Genomic DNA, 7,236 nt, shown 5'->3' with positions numbered 1-7,236 from the left:
AACTATACAAAACACCACACCCATCAATATAAGTTATATGGTTCCATTCTGATCCTCAATCTAACAATTCTGTTTATTCCAGAATCACTTTTGACCTCTTCCAAAACACAGAACCCAGCAAAGTAAGAATAACCTCTGCTGAAGTTTCTTAGGAGGGAATTCCTTCAAGGACATGCAACAACTTTCAAGTTGCAACAAGGTCTTGAGCAGTAATAAAATAGTTACAAATGTTATAATGGCCTGATAAATTTTAAGAGACCAGATTCTCATTTGTACAAGCTTAAAAATATGCATTACAGAATATATGTAATTTACAACTTCCTATCAGAAACATGAGCGTCAGCAAGGCTGCAACAAGAAATTGTATTTTGGAGTTGGTCATTTTGAAAATTATGACCAAACAATTCTAAAAACAGGTAATTACCTTATATTAGCCCTTTGTAAAATCTTTTTTCCTGTGCTTAAATTTTGTAGTTGGGTATTTTCTGGTAAAAGAAAAAGTCAAACTAATGGCATCCCACCAGCTCTACCCTTCTCTCCACAGCCCTCTTCTTGGTTTCAGGTTTGGTATGTTGGATTTTGCTAGGGGTTCTCATGGTGGTCTTTGTATAGATAAAATTGTTATTTCCTGGGTAGCTTGAGTTCGTTTTAAGTTTTAAAGTTTTCTTTTATTTCTAAAAATCTTGACACAGAGACACTCACGTAGACTAAAAATCAAGCTATGAAAGTTATATTTTATCAATATATTAGATGAACTTCTCAATCAGTCTTAATGGGAACATGATTCCCTAAATTGGGATACAGTCACTCAATAAATTCAGAAAGTCATATTTTTGATGAAAGCCACATTTTCTTAGAAGGGAGCCCATTCACAAAGGACTTGAAAAGACATTATTCCAATTAGCAATAATCGCGCCTCAGATAAACCTCATTGGCTACGAAACTGTCACTGCGCAAAGCTAAGACATTATTCCAAAGATACACAAACGGCCAACAGGTACTTGAAAAAGTTGCTCAACATCACTAATCATCAGAGAAAGAAGTGCAAATCAAAACCAAAATGAGATATCACTTCACATCTGTTAGAATGATAATTATCAAATGACAAGAGATAACAAGTGCTGGCAAGGTTGTGAAGAAAGGGGAACCCCTGTGCTCTCTTGGCGGAAATGTAAATTGGTGTAGCCACTATGGGAAAGAATATGGAGGTTCCTCAAAAAAAATAAAAAATAGAATTACCATATGATCCAGCAATCCCACTTCTAGGTATATAGCCAAAGGAAATGAAATTATTATCTCAAAAAGAAATCTGCACCCCCATGTTCATTGCAGCATTATTCATAATAGCCATGACATGAAAACAATCTAAGTGTACATCAGTGGATGAATTTTATATGTAGATATAGATATAGAGATAGATATAATCATATATAATGAAATATTATTCAACAATAAAAAAGAAGAAAATCTTGCCATTTACAACAGCATGGGTGAACTTAGAGAGTATTATGTAAAGTAAGATAAAGACCATTACTATATGATCTCACTTGTATGTGGAACCCAAACACACACTCACACTTACAAAATCAAATTCATAGAAACAGAAGTTAGATTTGGTGGTTGCCAGTGGCAGTGGGTTGAGGGTGGGGAAATGGGTGAAGATGGTCAAAGGGTACAAACTTCCAGTTATAAGATGAGTAAGTTCTGGGGATCTAATGTACAGCATGGTGACTATAGTTAAAAATACTGTATTATATACTTAAAAGTTGCTAATAGATCTTAAATAGAACTTTAAAAGTTCTTACCACACAAACAAAATAATGGTAACTATGTGGAGTGATGGATATGTTAACTAACCTTATTGTGGTAAACATCTCACAATATATATGTATATCATATCATCATGTTGCACACTTTAAACTTATGCAATGTTATATGTCAATTATATCTCATGAAAGCTGGAGGAGGAAAGAAAATAAGAAAGGGGAACATTCATATACAATAGGGGAGAAATAATAACTTGAGCATCTGGCAGTCCTTGCATCATACTGTTTGTGATAAAGCTTTATCACAAGTACCAAACTCACCACCATCTGCCCATGAAAGTCAGTGGATTCTGGCTGCACACACAAAAGCAGAGGATGGCCACATCAGGGCTAATCTATTATTGACATATGGAAGATGTATGAATGCAGCCCCCTGATGATCAAGAAGGAAGCAGGAGCTGGAAGACTACCAAAGCAAACAGCTTTCCTTTTCTCTGCAGGCATATAAGCAAAATAAATCACTCCTGAGATGGTGATTAATGTTTTATATTTGTCTACTTCTCCTTCCAATAAAATTAACATACATCTAGTTACTTATGAGACTGAGTTCTTACTGCCTTCTCCAAGGCTAGTTTACTATTTATGAATGTGGTTAGTTGTTGTGCTTTTTACATCTTTTTAATGGCCTTGATAATGGTGAAGACATTAGAAGTTATTGTGTTTCGTCCATTTACTGGTCTTTATCATAGACTCCCCTGGGGTGGGGTGTGTGGTGATTTGACAAACAGACCCATTCTGGTGCTTCCCACTCTGTTCTCTTCCAATGGCTGGTAGGGGTATGGTCCTTACTGCTTCTAACAGAGCAGGTCCATGTGAACTGTGCTATTCTCAGCTGACATGTCGATCTGGAGTTGAACTTGTATGAGATCTAGTGTAGAGTCTCAGTGGCTATTCTGCCTCACACCTTTATGTAGCTTCAAACACTCTCATGTCACCTACTTGATACTGGCGTTGAATCATAAATCACTTTCACTGAATATTTAATCAGGATTGGATTTTGTTTGCATATTTCCAATATCAAAATGGTGATGTATAGATGTCCTCAATGTTAATAAGTGGTCATGAGCCTTATTCCTTGTTCTCTGTCTGGAGTGTTTGAGGTAATGATGTAAATAATGTGAAAAATGATGTAAAAATACAAGTCTGGCTAAGTCCCAAGTCCTTTCCTCCTTATCTCAGTGATCTAGCATGATCTTTAATCTCTCTAAATCTTGGTTTCTTCATCTGTAAAATAATTATCTGCCTTATAGTGTGGTTCTGGGATGAACCAAGTTCATACAGATAAAATACCTAATACATGCTAAACACTTGACAAATGGTAGCCACCATTAAATATTTTTAATTTCACAACTCCTAATATATCAATACATTGACAAATTCCATACAATTAATTTTATAACTCCTAATATATTGATAAATTAGAAAACCCTATAACTTTAATTCATTATGCTAAATATATGATATATGAATTCATTATATATTTTCTCAACAGTCACCTAATTTAGACAAAACTTAGTTAAGATTGCATTTACCTGAATGTGCTTTTAGAAGATAATGTAGTAGATATAATGTAGAAGAGAATAGAAGCAGTTCATAATAGAACATAATTTGCAGATATATCTAGGTATTATCAACACATGAGTCCCACAAATCTTCAGTTTTATAAAATCCAACCATGACTTAGAACTAATTATGGTGCCAATATATGCATAGCCATTATAAGGAGAGGATCAAGCTTCTAATTTCATGTTAATTCTAATATGAGTTTGCTTCTATATCAACTTAAGACATATTTTTATAATTTTAGGTACCAGATTTCAATATTAGGTTTTACAAATTTTCCTATCTTTATCCTTCTGTAATATTGAGATTTACATAAGATATTATAAACAAATAACATAAATATTATGTGTATAACATATACATAATAATTTGGGCAAATTGAAACATATTGCAGACTTTGTCAATCTAATACATGTACCTGAGGTAATTTTCATTAATTTTTTGAAATTGTGAAAAATAATATTCTTTGTACAAAAGAATGAAGCATTCAGTAGGTTGATATTCCAATCCCTTCTTCCAGCATATTCTCAGGGCGTCTTGAATAGGAGACTGCTGTATTCCTCCAGATAGCTTTCTTTTTGGGATATCTTTCCTCCAACTTATGCAGCAACTTAGTCAGCTAAAAATGTAAGACCATGGACTTGAATTTAAAGAATGACAGCTTAGTAACCAGACAGTCTAAGATGATACTCAGGAAGATGAACAATTCTCCTGTTTTATTTATCTGTTTGTTTTCTTTTGTTTTGTTTGCTTTGAGTACTGTTGACACACAGTGTTACATTAGTTTCAGGTGTACAACATACTGATTTGATGAGTCTCCACGTTATGCTGTGCTCACCACAAGTGTAGCTACCTTCTGTCACCATACAATGCTATTACAGTGCCATTGACATATTCCCTATGCTATACCTTTTATTCTCATGACTTACTCATTCTATAACTGGAAGCCTTTATCTCTCATTCCCCTTCACTGATTTTGCTCATCTCCCACCTCCTTCCCATTTGACAACCATCAGTTTGTTCTCTGACTCTGCTTTTTGTTTGTTTATTCATTTGTTTTGTTTTTTAGATTCCACATGTAAGTGAAATCATATGGCATTTGTCTTTTTCTATCTAACTTATTTCATTTAACATAATACCCTCTAGGTCCATCCACATTGTCAAAAATACCAAGATCTTTTTATGGCTGAATAATACTCCATCATATATATGCATACACATACATACACACATCACATCTTTATCCATTCATCTTTATCCATTCAGCTACAACTGCCAAGATATGGAAGCAAATCCAGTGTCTAGTTCTCCTGTTTTGAATAAAGGCTAAAGATCCTTCTGAATCAAATTTCATTCCAAGAATAGTACAAGGCCTTGCCTACCAAGTAACTACACATCTCTGACTTTGGTGAAGAATGGTAGCCATTGATACTCAGACAGTGGGCAATATCAGAGATGGGTGACTTGGTGAAATCATAGATGTATGGACTAAGGGGAGGACAAAACAACAGTGGTAGGGAAGAGCAAAGTGAGCTTTCTCAATGATTCTATTCTGTGATAAATTTCAAAAAAAGATTGTCTCTATATCAGTAGTACATTAAAATTGCTATGAAATATGATTGGTGTTTCAGCATATGAAGCAAGATATATTCTCATATCTAAGGCCTAATTGGCATGGTATAGTTGTTTACTTAAAATAAGACAGTCAAGTGAGAAATGGTGGTAGTGGAACCTGACATAAAACCCACAGAACTGGACAGGCATGGAAACAAGCTTTGAAAATGGCAGAGTCTGGAAAGGCAAGATACAGTGGCCAAGGGATCATGCAGTCTCAAGCATGACTGGGTAATTAACAAGCTTTCAATTTCTAAGGAGTATGAAATGTGCCAAGAGGTAGGTGAAAACAGCAATGAGAGAATCCAGGTGGTAGTGATACTCTAAAACCAACATTGACAATAGGCACCAGGGTGGGTTGCTAGATGTTAAGAGCTGGCCTCCATCCCTAGGAAGGAAGTGAGGCTCCCGGGCTTAAATGGATCTTTGGGGAAGATTCAGGATTTTAGTGTAAAACATGAAATGGCAACATACAGAAGCCAAGTTTTATAAATGGAAGCACAAAACGTGATCCTGGCTTCCCAAAATCAGGTGTAACAGACCTATTCTCTGTCAGAGGGAACTGTGATATAAGAGCTATGTGAAAGTACCAGTAATCAGAAAAAGGACAAATGTTGCAGATGAGTCTCCCAGCAAGAATGGTTCAATGACTGTATCCTCAGCCAAAAGATAAGGAAGGTGAGTCACAGCAAAGTCTCAGCCAAACTGGAATAGATAGAATGGAGCTTCTTAAATTCTTTCCCAATTGCAACATGCTTATCAAGGAATCAGGATATGGCCTATCTGGGAAGACTAGGGTTTGGGCAATCTGAGGAAATGGGGTAAATAATAGATCTGAACTCTGTAAGTGGCAAGATCCAGTGAGTTCACCAGTGGAGAAGCTAGGCAAGCAGAGACTGAAGGATTGAGATGTGAGTAAATATAAAGGGTGTGACAACTACATAGAGAGAGTGTATGCAGATACAGTGAGGAATATACTACATAAGCTGAGAATATTGGATAGAATGGTGTGTTCATGCAAGTTGGGAGGAGAAAACCCAAAGGAAACGGAGTCCCTGAAAATAAACAGAGCTTCAGTGGTTCTCAAAATAAGTCAAGGCAGATCTCTGAGATGGGGACGGATATGGCATGAACACATTCTCAAAAATTTGCTTAAGAGCTATGGCATGCAAGTATTGCCCCTTCCCTTCCAGGAGTGTTTACTAATTCTCCAAAGCCTGCTTCTTGGTAAACTCTGGCTATCACCTCCCCGACTTACAGTGAACTTAGAGTTTTACCATATTCTCAGGGTCTCCTTGGTATGAGTGTGTGTGTGTGTGTGTGTGCGTGTGTGTGTGTGTGTGTGTATAAAACTGGAGAGAGAAGCAGAGAAAGGCTGGGTAAATTGAAAACTGCCATTGTATGTAGCATTATATTTTCCATAATTTTTGACACTACATTAATCCTATTTATAGAAGTTATCTTGTGTATTGATGGTTTTATGTCAATATTAACGATCAGAGCAGCAAAACCATGCTTGAGGGTGGAGCCTGAACGACTGCGATGAAATCAAAGTGGGCACCACCACAGAAGCATTTCGGAAGGAAGAGAACTTCATTGTATTTCAATGGAGTGCTTATCTTATTTGCCTCTTCTAATTAAAGCACAGAGAAAGAAGAGCAATTTTTTTTCCAAATTGCTGAGCCCTCATAACCAATAATACCATACTAACCATCATTTGAGAAGATGGAAAAACATTTAAAATTCAGTGCTTTTTTTTCTAGCTTAAATTTTTCTTTGTCCCATGGTGTCTTTATTTTTATCTATACTGACATTTATCTTTGATATATTATGTCCTTCCTTTAAAATAAAAATATGGGTTTTATCAATAATACTAATGTGCTATTGGCCATCAAGAGATTATTCAAGTTCTTACAGAGGCTATTTTTTCTTTAGAATATATGGTGTGTCACTGAAAAATGCTTAAAATAATAGATTTGTGAAAATGTAACAAAGAGGAGACCAAGTAAAGTTTAGAAATGGAAAAGTTTATTTATTTTAAGGTGAAATGTGAAGAGAGATAAGAAAAACAATTATTGCAGTGATGATCTACAAGAAAGTGCTATGTTCTTCTAATTTAAAGCAAATAAATATACATTTAGTCATAAGTGTAATCTGGAATGAGAAGAGGATATTAGGAGAGAAACTGCAGTTAATGCTATACATTCTTTCTAAAGAAATTAGAAAAAGTTTG

General features: G+C 35.4%; 1 non-coding gene across 1 annotated transcript; it reads right to left on the bottom strand.

Moving 5' to 3' along the window:
- Positions 1–825: 825 nt before the first annotated feature.
- On the bottom strand, positions 826–961 carry LOC116634233. The gene has a single exon (XR_004299914.1). It is a non-coding gene; the product is annotated as a U4 spliceosomal RNA (small nuclear RNA).
- Between the last annotated feature and the right edge of the window lie 6,275 nt (positions 962–7,236).

Source organism: Phoca vitulina, unplaced genomic scaffold (assembly GCF_004348235.1).
Source record: "Phoca vitulina isolate PV1807 unplaced genomic scaffold, GSC_HSeal_1.0 scaffold8, whole genome shotgun sequence".
Classification (NCBI taxonomy): Eukaryota; Metazoa; Chordata; class Mammalia; order Carnivora; family Phocidae; genus Phoca; species Phoca vitulina.
The sequence above is the reverse complement of the archived record's forward strand: the minus strand, read 5'-3'. Positions and strand labels throughout refer to the sequence as shown.